Source organism: Podarcis filfolensis (assembly GCF_964270895.1).
Source record: "Podarcis filfolensis genome assembly, chromosome: 4".
In the NCBI taxonomy this organism is placed as follows: Eukaryota; Metazoa; Chordata; class Lepidosauria; order Squamata; family Lacertidae; genus Podarcis; species Podarcis filfolensis.
The window spans coordinates 91,877,978-91,892,582 of NC_139607.1; the positions used below are offsets into that span (position 1 = coordinate 91,877,978).

At 43.5% G+C, this 14,605-nt stretch overlaps 1 protein-coding gene across 31 annotated transcripts in view; it reads left to right on the forward strand.

Annotated features, from left to right (window-relative positions):
* Positions 1-14,605, forward strand: part of DLG2 (discs large MAGUK scaffold protein 2) — an 877,737-nt gene that overhangs the window by 438,240 nt on the left and 424,892 nt on the right. The window lies entirely within an intron of this gene.

Genomic DNA, 14,605 nt, shown 5'->3' on the forward strand with positions numbered 1-14,605 from the left:
TTATCTACTTGCACTGGCATGCTTTCGAACTGCTAGGTTGGCAGGAGCTGGGACAGGGCAACGGGAGCTCACCCCTTCAGCCCAAGAGGCTCAGTGGTTTAGACCACAGCACCACCCGTCCTTTACCTTTACCTCTATCATTAACTGCAAGGCTGACTAACATTTGACCCTTCAGATGCTACTGGAGTACAGTTCCCATCATCCCTGATCATTTAACCCAAAGTAAGATACTTTTTCAGCTTAGTGAGGTGCAGTTTGTAAAGCTGAAATGTTTAAATGCCCACAATGTTTCTTGCAAGGCAGGAGAAAATGAGAAATTGGCTATGCCCCCACCACACCCTACCCTTAAGCTAGTGGTGGCCATCTGCTGACTCTGGCCCAAGGGTGCCACATAGCAGTACAGAGCCTGACCATTTATATCCCGCTGTGAAGAACTCCAGACCATGAACTGGGGATCTCATGCTCTGAGGCTAGCAAGTTACTTAGGAGTCTGTGTGGGTGCCCAAGTCTCAGAGGTTTCTCCAGTCATAGAAGGGAATAGGGCTGCATAACATCGGTACATGTGATTGGTAGTCAGCATAAGGCCTGTGGATTGGCCAGGCCATAGTGATGCAGCAGCACTGTCAATTTCGATGTGCAGGTGCAACCCTCGCAACCACATTCTGAAGGAGAGACCAAAAGATGCAGGCAACTGCGTTGACGCATTATTATGCGTGCATCTGCAGGCACACAAAATACAGAATACAATGCCTTATGAATTAGGATCAGTCTTCCAGCAGTTCTGTGTAGAGTTTCCTGGAAGTTAGCTACACTGAACTCAGTGGTACTTACTTCTGCCTACACTGGCTCAAAATAAAACACAGTGAGCATTAACAATCAACCATCTGAAATGCAACTTTTAGATTTTCATTAGAAATGCAGGTCACACTGCAAACATGTGTTATCATTGAAATTGCTGGAGTGAAGTAGGAACCCCATCAAAGAAAAGGAAAGAAGTATCTGCCTTCTGATTATTTGCCTGTATCTATCTCACAAACTAACTTTAAAAGCCTCTTCATCGCATTCATTTGCCAGAGCTAAAAGGGTAGGCCATTTACCTTGGTGCTCCAGCAGAGCTGAGCTCCCTTTTCCTGTTTTCCCCTCCAACACACCACTGGCAGGCCTGTCCTGCTGCCCTTGTCCGCTATTGTGCTCAAGTTGAAGTCCCTGTTTCCCTTCCAGTCTTTTGCTGGAAAGTGCCTAGCCTGGGTCTAGATTTGGGTTTGACTCCTTACCATTTCAGCCTGGCCCTGGTACTCTGTCATTTATCGGATTACTCTTAGGAAACGGTAGCTTTTTGGTTATTTGGATAGAGTTGGCATACAAAAGGGTGCTTTCAGTGGGAGCCAGAGCAAACTACTGATGAAGACATCCCTCCTCTTCATAAATTAGTCATCTGTATCTTCCACATGCCTAAAGCAAAGCCTTAGCTTTACTGCCTCTGCATTGTATATTTGATGCCAATTCCAATTGCAGAGATTAGGCTAATGTGTATTGACTCTGCATTGTGATGTGAAAGGAAAAGCTATTATTCCAGAAATCATCTTCTGTGTCCTTCCAATGGTCTGCCGCTAGATGGTGCAGTTAGCTGGTGATCTCTTTGGTCCAGGGATTGCGATCAGTAGGTCTTCCGTTAGCCGAAATCTGAACCCGGGAGACTAAGGGACTGGACCGAAGGCGGGCGGAGAAACAAATAGAGGTTTGCTGGGAAATTCTTCACTTTCTGTGACTCAGTGGCAATGCTTTAAGGACCACCAGACATCTTCACTTTTAAACAAGCCGGGGATTGCATGGAACGAAACTTCATCTGAAGCAACATGTCAAGATGACTTTTGTCTTAAGCATCTTCTGCTTGAGAGAGGCTTCTGGATAATTTTGAGGGTAACAGAAACCTTTGATAAGATGACCCAAATGTTTCTGGTTACAGTTGACTTAGAATCAGCTGCATAGAATTGTAGAGTTGGAAGGGACCACAAATGTCATCTAGTCCAAACCCCTGCAATGCAGGAATCTTTTGCCCAATGTTAGGCTTGGACTTGGGATGGGAAAGCTCTGACGTTCCAGATGTTAAAGGTAAAGGGACCCCTGACCATTAGGTCCAGCCATGACCGACTCTGGGGTTGCGGCGCTCATCTGGCCGAGGGAGCCGGTGTACAGCTTCCAGGTCATGTGGCCAGCATGACTAAGCTGCTTCTGGCAAACCAGAGCAGTGCACGGAAATGCTGTTTACCTTCCCGCCGGAGCGGTACCTATTTATCTACTTGCACTTTGACGTGCTTTCGAACTGCTAGGTTGGCAGGAGCAGGGACCGAGCAACGGGAGCTCACCCCGTCACGGGGATTCAAACCACCGACCTTCTGATCGGCAAGCCCTAGGCTATGTTGCTGGACTACAATTCCCGTCTTCATCCCTGACCATGTTGGCTGGAGCTGATGGAAATACAACAACATCTAGAGAGCTACAGATCCCCAGCACTGGGACAGAAACTAAGAGAGGGCTTTTGGGGAGTTATGAAGGTGGAAAGATAATGTGTGCTTTATTCTTTTAAAAAACGAAAGAAAATAAGAACATTTTTTTTCAAGGTGTGCTTTTCAACTTCCTAGCTGCATCTGCAATTCAGATGTGCCGGTTTATTAGGCCCTCTCATCCCTCTCTGCCTCTGATTGAAGCACCGGCAAATGCAGTTCCTCCAGGGAATATAACTAATCAGCGTTTCTGAAACAAGAGCAAAATGTGCATTTGCTAAAACGAGTCTTCGGGATTTGTAATTACGCTGCTTTTTTGTTTTTGTTTTGCTTCCTGCAACTGTGATAGCTTAGAACATTTTGAGAAGCTCTGTGTGCTCGGCTTCTGTGCCAGAAGAGCCAACTCCAACTATTGTCAGGTCCCACCCACTGCTGCCTTGGCTCCACTGCCTGTCCTCTTGGATCAGGAATGGGGGGAAAGCTCCACAAAATCTCCAGGAGCTGCTCAACTGCAGCTCCCATTAGTCCCAGCCAGCAGTGCCAATGTTCAGGGATGATGGGGGGGGAGGTAATTTGACTCATGTTTGAATGTGGAGCTCTTCTTCCCTTGATGGTGCATAAAAATGTTTGGTGTCTTATTTTTATTATTATTTACTTATCTAGATTACTTTTATTCTGCTTCATGGTCCTGAGAGGATCTCAAACCAGTCCATAAAGATAATAATAATAATAATAATAATAATAATAATAATAATAATATATTGAACTTCTATCCCAGCCTTTTTTCTCCAATAGTTTAAGGTGACATACATGGTTCTATAATAATAATAATAATAGTAATAATAATAATAATAATAATAATAATAATAGGGACACAGGTGGCACTGTGGTCTAAACCACTGAGCCTAGGGCTTGTCGATCAGAAGGTCGGCGGTTCAAACCCTGTGACGGGGTGAGCTTCCGTTGTTCGGTCCCAGCTCCTGCCAAGCTAGCAGTTCGAAAGCACGTCAAAGTGCAATTAGATAAATAGGTACCGCTCCAGCGGGAAGGTAAACAGTGTTTCTATGCGCTGCTCTGGTTCACCAGAAGCGGCTTAGTCATGCTGGCCACATGACCCGGAAGCTGTCTGCGGACAAATGCCAGCTCCCTCGGCCTGTAGAGTGAGATGAGCGCTGCAACCCCAGAGTCATCCACAACTGGACCTAACGGTCAGGGGTACCTTTACCTTTAATAATAATAATATACCCCACCCATCTGACTGTGTTGCCCTGGCCATTCTAGGTGGCTTCCAGCATAATAAAAGCACAGCAAAACATCACACATTAAAAACTTCATGATACAGGTCTGCCTTTAGAAAGTTGAATAGTTGTTTATCTGTTTGAAATCAGATGGGAGGGTGTTCCGCATGGTGGACACCACTACTAAGAAAGCCCTCTGTCTGGTTCCCTGTAGCATCATTTCTTGCAGTGAGGAAACCACCAGAAGGCCCTTGGAGTTGGACCTCAGCGTCCAGGCTGAACGATGGGGGTGGAGATGTTCCTTCAGGTATACAGGGCCAAGGCCGTTTAGGGCTTTAAAGGTCAACACCAACACTTTGAATTGTGGTCAGAAACATACTGGGAGCCAATGTAAGTCTTTCAAGGCCGGTGTTATGTGGTCTTGGTGGCTGCCCCCAGTCACCAGTCTAGATGCCACATTCTGGTTTAGTTGTAGTTTCCAGGTCACCTTCAAAGGTAGCCCTACGTAGAGCGCATTGCAGTAGTCCAAGCAAGAGATAACTAGAGCATGCACCACTCTGGCGAGACAGTCCGTGGACAGGTAGGGTCTCAGTCTGCGTACCAGACGGAGCTGGTAGACAGCTGCCCTGGATACAGAATTGACCTGCGCCTCTATGGACAGCTGTGAGTCCAAAATGACTCCCAGGCTGCTGCCTGGTCCTTCAGTTATAAGGCAGCATACTATTTTCCTAACACCTCACTTATTGTTATTATTTTTTTTACTAGATAGGAACATAGGAATCTGCCTTATATTAGGTCAGACCATTGCTCCGTGTAGCCTTGTATTGTCTACACTGACTGGAAGTGGCTCTCCAGTGCCTCAGGCAGGATGTCATTTCCAACCCTACCGGGAGCTGCTGGGAATTGAACTTTTGGGACCTTCTGAGCGCAAAGGATGCGCTGTAGCAGTGAGTCACAGCCCTGCCACAGGTACAGAGGCGGGTGTGGTTAACATCACAGAGCAGGCCCTCAAGTGGGCTTTAACCTGGCTGAGTTGGATGTAGCGGCAACACTCAAGCCATCACCCCCATGGCTCTTTTGATCTTATTTCAGAACACTGAGGATAGAACGAATTGTCCCCAGTTTTCCCAGAACTGTTTGTTCTCTTCCCAGATGAAGATCTGATGAGACATGTTATTACCTGAAAGGGCCTAGCAAATGATATTCCCAGCCTGAGCATACTTCCCTTGAAGATTAAAGGGTGGGTTGGGCAGAAACAACAACAACAACTCTTTTTATTCCTCTTTCCAGAAAATTTAACAACAGATGATGGGTGGGTAGCTGGCTGTCAAATGCTGCTTTGATGCTGCCCGTCACAAGCAGTTGCTTATTTTTATTTTTATTTTCTGGAGCAAAAGAAAGCGCATTCCTGTGGTTTGCTTTGAATTGCTGACCCCCTCCTCACCCAATTAAATTGTTGCCTGACGAACAATTTGATTAAATCTCTTACACCTGTCAAATGCCAAAATGATGAACAAATATGTCGTGTGCACATCTGCTTCAATTGGACTAATAGCCATCATCTGTGGGCTTCGAGGTAACAATCCAATGCATTAAAACTGAGTCACAGTTTGAGGTTAGCAGGACAGCTGTGATAGGAAATGGCAACAGTGTGTTGACAGTCGAGGGACTTCCGGGTTAGCGCCATTCGGAGGGACCCGCTCAGTGGGAATCGGGTCTGTACCGCCACGGCGAAGGCGGAGACCCTCTAAAAATCACAGGCGGGTGAAGCCTGTGAGCGTGGGACTCGGCGGGCACCCTTTGCGCCCCCCCAATTCGCGAGGAAACCCGACTACGGGCTCCAGAGTGAAGCGGGCGAGTGGCGCGGTGCTGTGAGTCAACTGCTACTTCCACGGAGCGAAGCTGCATAGCTGTTACCGTAGAGCACTGACTTTTTCCTGGGACAATTTGACCCTAAAAGCAACTACCCGTGAGTAGGACAAATTGGATAAAGGGAAGAAAAAAGGATTAATTTGACATCGAAGCGGGAGGTATAAACAGGAAGTCCGCCTTCCGCTTTTGTAAATAGACTAAAGCAAAGAGGCTGTAAGCTGAAGCCTTGGAAAGCTGATTAGAAAGGACTAAAACCCCAACATCAAAAATAAGTGAATCCCCCCTTGGTTGCAGGAGAAGAGGGGGGAGAGGCTTGGACTATATATGCCTGCAAGAGAAAGGGAAGGAAATGAAATCTACCGTTCAAAACCTGGGAACGGGCTGCCAACGGACAATAAGACTACCGCATTGTGAAATGCACTGCTTGTGAATAGAGCACTTTTTGACAGCTAGCTCTGCAAAAGAGATACATTGTTTTTGGTTGGCTCCTCCTGATCTTAGAAAGAAGGGAAAGTAACTGGAAAGTAACTGAAAATTGAAACTGATTTTCTTCTTTTTTTTACCTGAGTTGGGGGGTTAAAAGGTGTTACTTTGTAATACAATAAGTATAGACTGTAACTGTGTCCCCCTAGAGGAAGCTTCTGAAATTGCTACAACAATTGGGCCAGGGGAATTTTCCACTTCAAAATAAACTGTGTGGCCGTGGGATTGACCTTGGATATTCAGTTGAAGTGTTATGGCAGATGGGAAAGAAAAAGTAGAGTCGCTCCAAGACAAAACAACGAGGTCTGGGAAGTCTTGGCAGCGAAGAGCATCAACATCTGGCCCTTCTGCCTCATCTGCGGTTGTACCTACACAATCTAAGTCAAAAGGTATGTCATCAGAAGAAGCTTTAGCACTTGCATTAGATAAGATAAATGAATCATTGGAAAAGCTAAGTAAACAAGTGGTTGAAGCATCAACTAAAATTGACCAAAATACTATAAGCATTAATAATTTGGGACAAAAGGTGAATACTAATACAGAAACTATTGAGAAATTGTTACAGGAATCTACTTTGACTCGACAGACCGCAGAAGAAGCTAAGGAAAAAGCAGCTGCCGTAGAGGTGAAGTTAATACAATTGGAAACAAAGAGTGTTCCAGACCTGCACAGGCAACTTGAGGACCGTAGGTCGACACTTTCTATGATTGAACTTAAGGAGAAACAAACGAACTTAAGGATCAGAGCTGTGCCTGAATTAGAGAAGGACAGTTTGATAGACTTTCTCACGCAGGAATTTGCAGAATTCTGGGATTTGGACCTGGAGAAAGAGGAATTTAAGATTGTGAGTGCTTTCAGACTTGGAAGAGGGGGGAAGAAGAACAGGGTGAGAGACTGTTTGATCACCCTCCGAACTAAAGAGGAGAGAGACAAAATTTTGGGTTTGCACTTTCAGAAGACCTAGGAAATACACCAGTCAAGAGTGGAAATATTTAAAGATATCCCAAAACATCTTTTGGACATTAGGTCTAATTATGGAGATTTGGTTGTCCTGCTGAGAAGGAATAGAACTATCTTCAGGTGGGAATTTCCCCAAGGCCTATCTTTCAGCTTTAAAGGAAGAAAGATAAAAATAAGATCAATAGAGGATAAAGAATTTTTTTTGAAAGATTACGGAGAAGACTTACAGAAAGAATCTGGATGATGGACTACATGGAACTGGCGGAAATGACTGGCAGAATCCGAGACCAGGGAGAAGAGTCGGTAGAAGAAGATTGGAGGAAATTTAAAGACTATTTACAGAAACATTGTAAAATTAAGGAATGTTAGAAGGATGCTGGAATGAAGTTATGTGGTTTTAGTAGTAATGTTATAGAATTAGGTGAAATTGGATTAAGAATAGGTGAGAATGTAAAGATACAATATATTAAGATAAATTATCAAGATAAAAGCAAAAATGGGAAGGATTTTCTGAAATAACTAACTGAATTAGAATACAAAAAAGGGAGGTGTGAGGAGGTCAGGGAAACAAGTAAATGAAAGTTAAGATATGGAAAGATTGATTTGTTTTTAATTGTTTCTATTTTTCTTTGTATTTTGTATTTTCCGTTTTCTTCTTACTTTTATTTTTGTAATTCTTTGAAACTTTAATAAATATTATTTCAAAAACAAAACAAAACAGTGTGTTGACAGTCTTTGCATTTAACTAGCATGGTTCAGGTGTACAGTGTGCCATGTTTTTGTGGGTCTAGGGATCCAAGAGGAGAGTAGAGACACATGTTTGGTTGAAGAGCAAGTGCTTCAGAGTTTGCCTGGTTCCATTCGGGGTCAAATCCAAATTCCAATTGCGAAAAACAAAGCTTTGTTCCTCCCCTATTCACTATTACAGGAAAATTTAAAATGGCTATACCTCTCCTTGCTTTTGACAGAAGTGGGTAAATTTTGTGGGCATAACTGTCCCTTCTGTGTGAATAAAGCCTTCCAGATAAATAGGCCAGGGTTTTTTTGTGGGGATGCTTAAAATAAGAAGGTTATAACTTTCATATTTTTTTGCAGAATTGGGTGAATTTTTCAGGCATAGTAGCCTCTTCAGATGGGATTTGTGGGAAATCTGTTTGTATGAAAGTGGCATGCACGAGAGAGGTGCCCCCAGGTAAGAAATGTGCCCAACTCAGAATGGATGCAGGGGGTTTTGTGATCAGTACCTTTAAAGTTTATTTTAGGTGGTACACTAAAAAAAATTTGCTTCCCTCCCTGTGGCATACATTGTAGAGGTGCCCCTAGGAAAGCAAATGTTAAAGTTTCAGAAGGATAGGTGCAGGGGCTAGGGAGTAAAGATGATTTTTTTATTAAAAAAACCAGGTTCAGGCCTGTTTTCTGCACAACCAGCAGCAGAAAACACAGAAATGAAATGCAAAGCTGAATTGACAGGAATTGATGTATGGACTTTTAGCAGAGGCAGGACTTGAACACGTAGTACTTTTCAAGCAAGCACCACAAACAGAACTAGCAAAGAGAACAGAACACACAAGAACAAGGTGATATATTACTCCTTCCCTCCAAAGCACTGTAATTGGAGAGTCCTGTCAAATATTATTTCCTCTGATTGGAAGCTAGGCTTGTTAGTCACAAAAGTGCTCCCCCTTCCCCTGTTTCCCCACTCTGGAATTTTCATTACACGCCAAGCTTGGGGGAAAATGTTTGAGTTTTGGCAGACACACTGTCTGCATTGTTTTTTCAATGTCCAAATATCCAAGGCACCCATAAGCATTCATAAGATCCCAACCACCAACGGGACCAAATTGTTGTGATTGATGCACATCCCTAATACATACATACATACATACATACATACATACATCTAGAACATGGGTCGGCAAACTAAGGCCCTTCTAAATCCAGCCCGCAGATGGTCCAGGAATAATAATAATAATAATAATAATAATATCTTTATTGTCATTGCCCCCTCTCAGGGACAACGAAATTACTCGCTGTGTGGATCGCTAGTCCCTGCTTTCTTTCCCCCTCCCTCACACGGTGGCGGTGGCGCCTCCTCCCTCCCTCCTCCTGGCTTCTCCCCGCCCTGCCTAGAGGAGGAAGGGGGCTGGGCTTTGTTGCTGCCAGCCCCTCTCTGGAGCCCTTTCGTGTGCCGCTCATTGTCCTGCCTCTGCCAGCCCCTGCCGCTCGCAAGACTCAGGAGCCGCAGCTGGCTGAGTGCCCCTCTTGAGCGGCTGCCATTTAAAGCAGCCCCTCTCCTGAGTCCTTTCACACGCCGCTCATCACCCCTCCGCCGCCGTTCGTTTTTTTCCTTCTTCAAAATATAGTCCGCCCCCCCACAAGGTCTGAGGGACCTTGTGGACCAGCCCCCTGCTGAAAAGGTTTGAGGACCCCTGATCTAGACGAATGTTTTGTTGGAGGCGGTTAAGTGAATGGTGATAAGGAAGTTAGTTTGGGTAGCGGGAAGAGGGGGATATGTAAATGTAGGGGTACATCTCCTTTACCATTACATTTTCCAGAGGAAAGGGAAGCAGTGGGCTCACAGCTTAGGGGTTGAGAAGTCCTCAGGGTCAGTCCCTGTCATCTTGTTAAAGGATCTCTGGTTTCAGGGCCAGAGAATTTCTTTTTTTTTTTTTATAAAATTTTTATTGGTTTTTTAACACATAATAATAGACAATACAAAACAATACAAAAACAAACAAACATATAAACACGTATAATTTCTTCACATTTTTTCTTAAACCTTCTTTCATCGACTTCCTCATACCTCCCTTTTCTGCATCCCTACTTTAAAGTTTTCCAGCAAGCCCCAATGTCAACTTATAACACTTTTTTTTCCCTTTAAATCCTTTTTCTCATATCCAATTGTTTATCCCCGCAATTCTGTTTTACCTGACCCAAAACATTTTAACACTCATTAATTTTGCAACAGTTCTTGAGATAAACTTTAAATTTCTTCCAATCTTCTTCCACCGTCTCTCTCCCTTGGTCATGGATTCTGCCAGTCATCTCCGCCAGTCCCATGTAGTCAATCACCTTGGTCTGCCATTCTTCCAGTGTGGGTAGTTCTTGTGTCTTCCAGTACTTTGCCAGAAGTACTCTTGCTGCTGTTGTAGCATACATAAAAAACGTCCTATCTTTCTTTGAGACCAATTGGCCCACCATGCCCAGGAGAAAGGCCTCTGGTTTCTTCACAAATGTGCATTTAAGCACCTTCTTCATTTCATTATAAATCATTTCCCAGAAGACCTTAATCCTTGGGCACGTCCACCAAAGGTGGTAAAAGGTACCCTCAGTTTCCTTACATTTCCAGCATTTATTATTGGGCGTGTGGTAAATTTTTGCAAGCTTGACTGGAGTCATGTACCACCTATAGATCATTTTCATAATGTTTTCTCTTAAGGCATTACATGCCGTAAACTTTATACCGGTGGTCCATAACTGTTCCCAGTCAGCAAACATAATGTCGTGACCAATATCTTGTGCCCATTTAATCATAGCTGATTTAACCGTCTCATCCTGTGTATTCCATTTCAGCAACAAGTTATACATTCTTGACAGATTTTTAGTGCTGGGTTCCAAAAGCTCTGTTTCTAATTTTGACCTCTCCACCTGGAAGCCAATTTTCCTGTCCTGTTTAAAAACTTCATTTATCTGGTAGTAATGTAGCCAGTCTCTTACTTTAAATTTCAACTTCTCATAACTCTGCAATTTTACTTTTCCCTCCTCATGTTCTATAATTTCCCAATACTTCGGCCATTTGGATTCCATATTAAGTTTTTTCACTTCCTTAGCCTCCATTGGTGACAACCACCTAGGGGTTTTGTTTTCTAACAAATCTTTATACCGAATCCAAACATTATATAATGCTTTCCTGACAATATGGTTTTTGAAACCTTGATGGATTTTTACCTTGTCGTACCATAAATATGCATGCCAGCCAAATCTGTTATTGAACCCTTCCAAATCCAAAATGTCTGTGTTCTCAAGAAGCAGCCAGTTTTTCAGCCAGCAAAAGGCCGCTGATTCATAATACAACTTTAAGTCCGGCAGGGCAAACCCCCCTCTTTCTTTCGCATCAGTTAATATCTTAAATTTTATTCTGGGCTTTTTGCCCTGCCAGACAAATCTAGATATATCTTTTTGCCACCTCTTGAAACAATCCATTTTGTCCAAAATCTGCAATGTTTGAAACAAAAACAACATTCTCGGCAAGACATTCATCTTAATAACAGCAATTCGGCCCAACAAGGAAAGTCTTAGATTTGACCATATTTCTAGATCTTTCTTAAGGGCCAGAGAATTTCTTTCCTTAAGATATTGGAAAACCACTGCCAGCCATGATAGACAGTTACTGAGGTACTGTTTGTTACTCTGTTACGTCTTTTTACATTTTTATATTGTAAGCTTCCCTGTGATCCTTGTATGAAGGACGGTATAGAAATAGAAATAGAAATAAATAATAATAATAATAATACAGGGGGCAGTGGTATTGAGGAACAGTATGACTTGCTATATAGTTTCAGATATGGGTCTTTGCTTTATGCCCAAGTTTTCTGCAGACACTGGCAGCAGGCCTCCACTTTCTTAACCATGGGCCTGGAATTGAAAGCCTATTTTTTTAAAAGTGAAAGTGGAGGTTATTGGGCTTCTGGAAATGCTGATCACCAGGCTGGCAGCTTGCTCGAGTCCACAGTCCCTGGTGCAATGGCGGCTATGCAAATCTCTTAAATCCTTTGGTTATGAGGGATTTGGGTCTAAGGATGTTGCTGTCGCTTAGTGGATTGAAATTCCGTGTTTTGCAGAAAGCAATGATGTGCCAAGGACAGGTAGCTGTGGATGAATGGGAATGGGAAAGCCTAGAATGCCGTCGCAGTCCCTAACACACCAGCGTGATGTACATCTGCTTTCAGTCTTCAACATCTTTCAGGCACAAAAAAACCCCTAAACAATTAAAAAGCTTGGTAATTGACTTTGTGAAATGTTTTAGAGCATGACGATAAATCTGATGCTAGGCGCGGAAGGTGGAGGACAGTAATGGTGTTGTCAACACGTTTCCACTTCAAAGTGGACACTTGTTTATGCTGAAAATCACGCCTTTGATCAATAGGTAATTAGATTAGGAGAAGGGAGCAAAACTGTTTAGTGATTAAGAAGCCGTGCGTGTGTGTGTGTACGTATGAGACTGATTGAGTTTTTACATGAATTGCTGGCCCAGATGATGCGAGATCTTCTGATTTGATGCTAATATTTCACTCTCCAATCTTTGCATAGTCTTTGCTATTCATACTTGGCTTTTGTAGTTTCATGCTATGGGATGGATATAGGTTTGTTGTGGGTCCTACTGGTAAAGCAGCAAGATCTCACCTCCTTCTTCCCCACTTCCTTCAAGAGAACATTATTTGCTCATTTCCACTTTTATCCACCCTGCTTGCCAGTGCATAGAAGTATGTTCACAAAAGTATGTTCAACAGGGAAAAGTCATTTGCATGTAGAGGCCCATGCACAAAGGCCTCCTTGATCAATAAAACACATGGACACCAGTATTTTAGGTTAATGGACTAATAAAGGCCACAACTTTATTGGTTACAGAATGTGAGTGCATTGGACCTGACCGACTATATCTGACTCCTGCCTGCCATGCAGGAAGTCTAAAAAGGGTTAACCACCAACAGGGGGAGCCCTGTTGATGTACATCAACTTGGAGCTCCCCCTAGGGTCACCGTAAGGTCATGCCATGGCCCTAGCCTCCACCCAGCCTTCGGACAGGAACCATGACCCCAGGATTCCTTTAATGGAATACCCTTAAAGGAGAGGGATAGGTGATGGCCACAACCTCCCCTCCATAAACCAAGCTTTTCCAATGCCTAACTGCCAAACCTTACAAAAAAAAAATTTTATTTAATCATTTTTTCAATATAAACAACAACCGCAAAAGACACATACAACAAAAAACATAATAACGCAATTTGACAATTCAGATTTGAATACACTGATATACCTATGACTACACCTTTTTAACAATATTTTCCCACCACTCTCTTCTCCCCCTACTTCCCACCACTATCCTCCTTATCGCTGAAATATTCCTTCCCAATTCCTTCATATTTATCCATTCTTAATTTGCGTCGACATGAAATTCGTTCGTATGTAGCTAATCTGTCCAAATTATCAATCCATGTGCTCAATGGAATCTTTTTGCGGCTCTTCCAATTCATCAAAACAAGTTTTTTTGCTTCTAATATAGCACGGTGCATCCTTACGAAATTGTGACGATTTGCTACGAGGTAGGCGAAAACCAAGTGGCTGGTGCCAATCTGCCAGGTGGGAAAATTCCTACCAGGCCCCTTCAACAGGCGACCAACTGAAGTCCATAGCAAGGTCAAGGTGCAGAATGCAAGAAAAAAGGGTGGGACGATGGGTGACCCATGGAAGCTGGGAGCAGAATGAAGAGCTCCTGGCCTCACAGCTGCTTAAAGCGGCAAGCCATGCCCCCCAGGCAGCCAGATTGACTGGCTGCAGTCGTGACGCGACCCGGGGCTCCCTGATGATGCGGGGGGTCTAGACACGCCCCCACGAAGGGCAGGGGAGTGCGAGGCCAGCGCGCAACCCTGCCCCTCTGAGAAGAGGAGCGGCTTTCTCTTAAGGACTGGGAGCAAAAGTTCCAACACAGTGGTGCTTTCCCTCATTATAACAAAGCATGTAGACAACCATGTTTGTCTGCAAACAAGTAATCTGTACTCACCCCTGGATTACAGTTCCTTTTCAGATAAATTCAGCCCCTAGTGTTAATTACTGCTGCTCATTACTGCCCAGAACACCTCTAAATACTGTAATATTAAAGTAATTTATTTCCCTAAATATTCTCACAGTAACCCTGATAACCACCCCCAACATAACTTTTCCCAAAATTGTTTTCCCCAAATTATTTCACGCATCCTAAGTGATTACTGTAAATCAATTACAGTGGTTTGAATCTATGTGGTCTTGACAGAGAGCCTTCACCTCCTGCGTTAAAGTGCAGGTAGGCGATTGCAGACATGCAGCTGAGAATTTGGGACGTGTCAGACATGCGACTTTCTGACCGTAAAGCAGACTTTTCTAAAATTTGGTGTTCGAACTTCACCTTTATTATGGATAAGTTCCACCTTCGTAAACATTTCCTTAGACCGTCAAATTTTTTTGGCACAGAGAAAGCCATCAAAGCAAAGTTTGCTCAATTAAAGCAAATGACTTTTGCATCCCATCCCAGGTCCTTAGCTCGCCTCAAAAGAGCTTGCTGTGTCAGCTCTTGAACAAATCAGCTCTACAGAACCTCAGCTGCTGGAACAAGCCAGAGCGTCTTACAAAAGGTCAGCTACTTTGCAAGGCTTTTTTTTTTTTTTTTTTTTTTGCTGAATAGGATTAGAGAACTGGGCCAAAACAAACAAGATGAATTTTAACAGGGAGAAATGTAAAGTATTGCACTTGCACTTGAGGTAGTGATGTTCTTATCATGGTTAATGTTTGCCA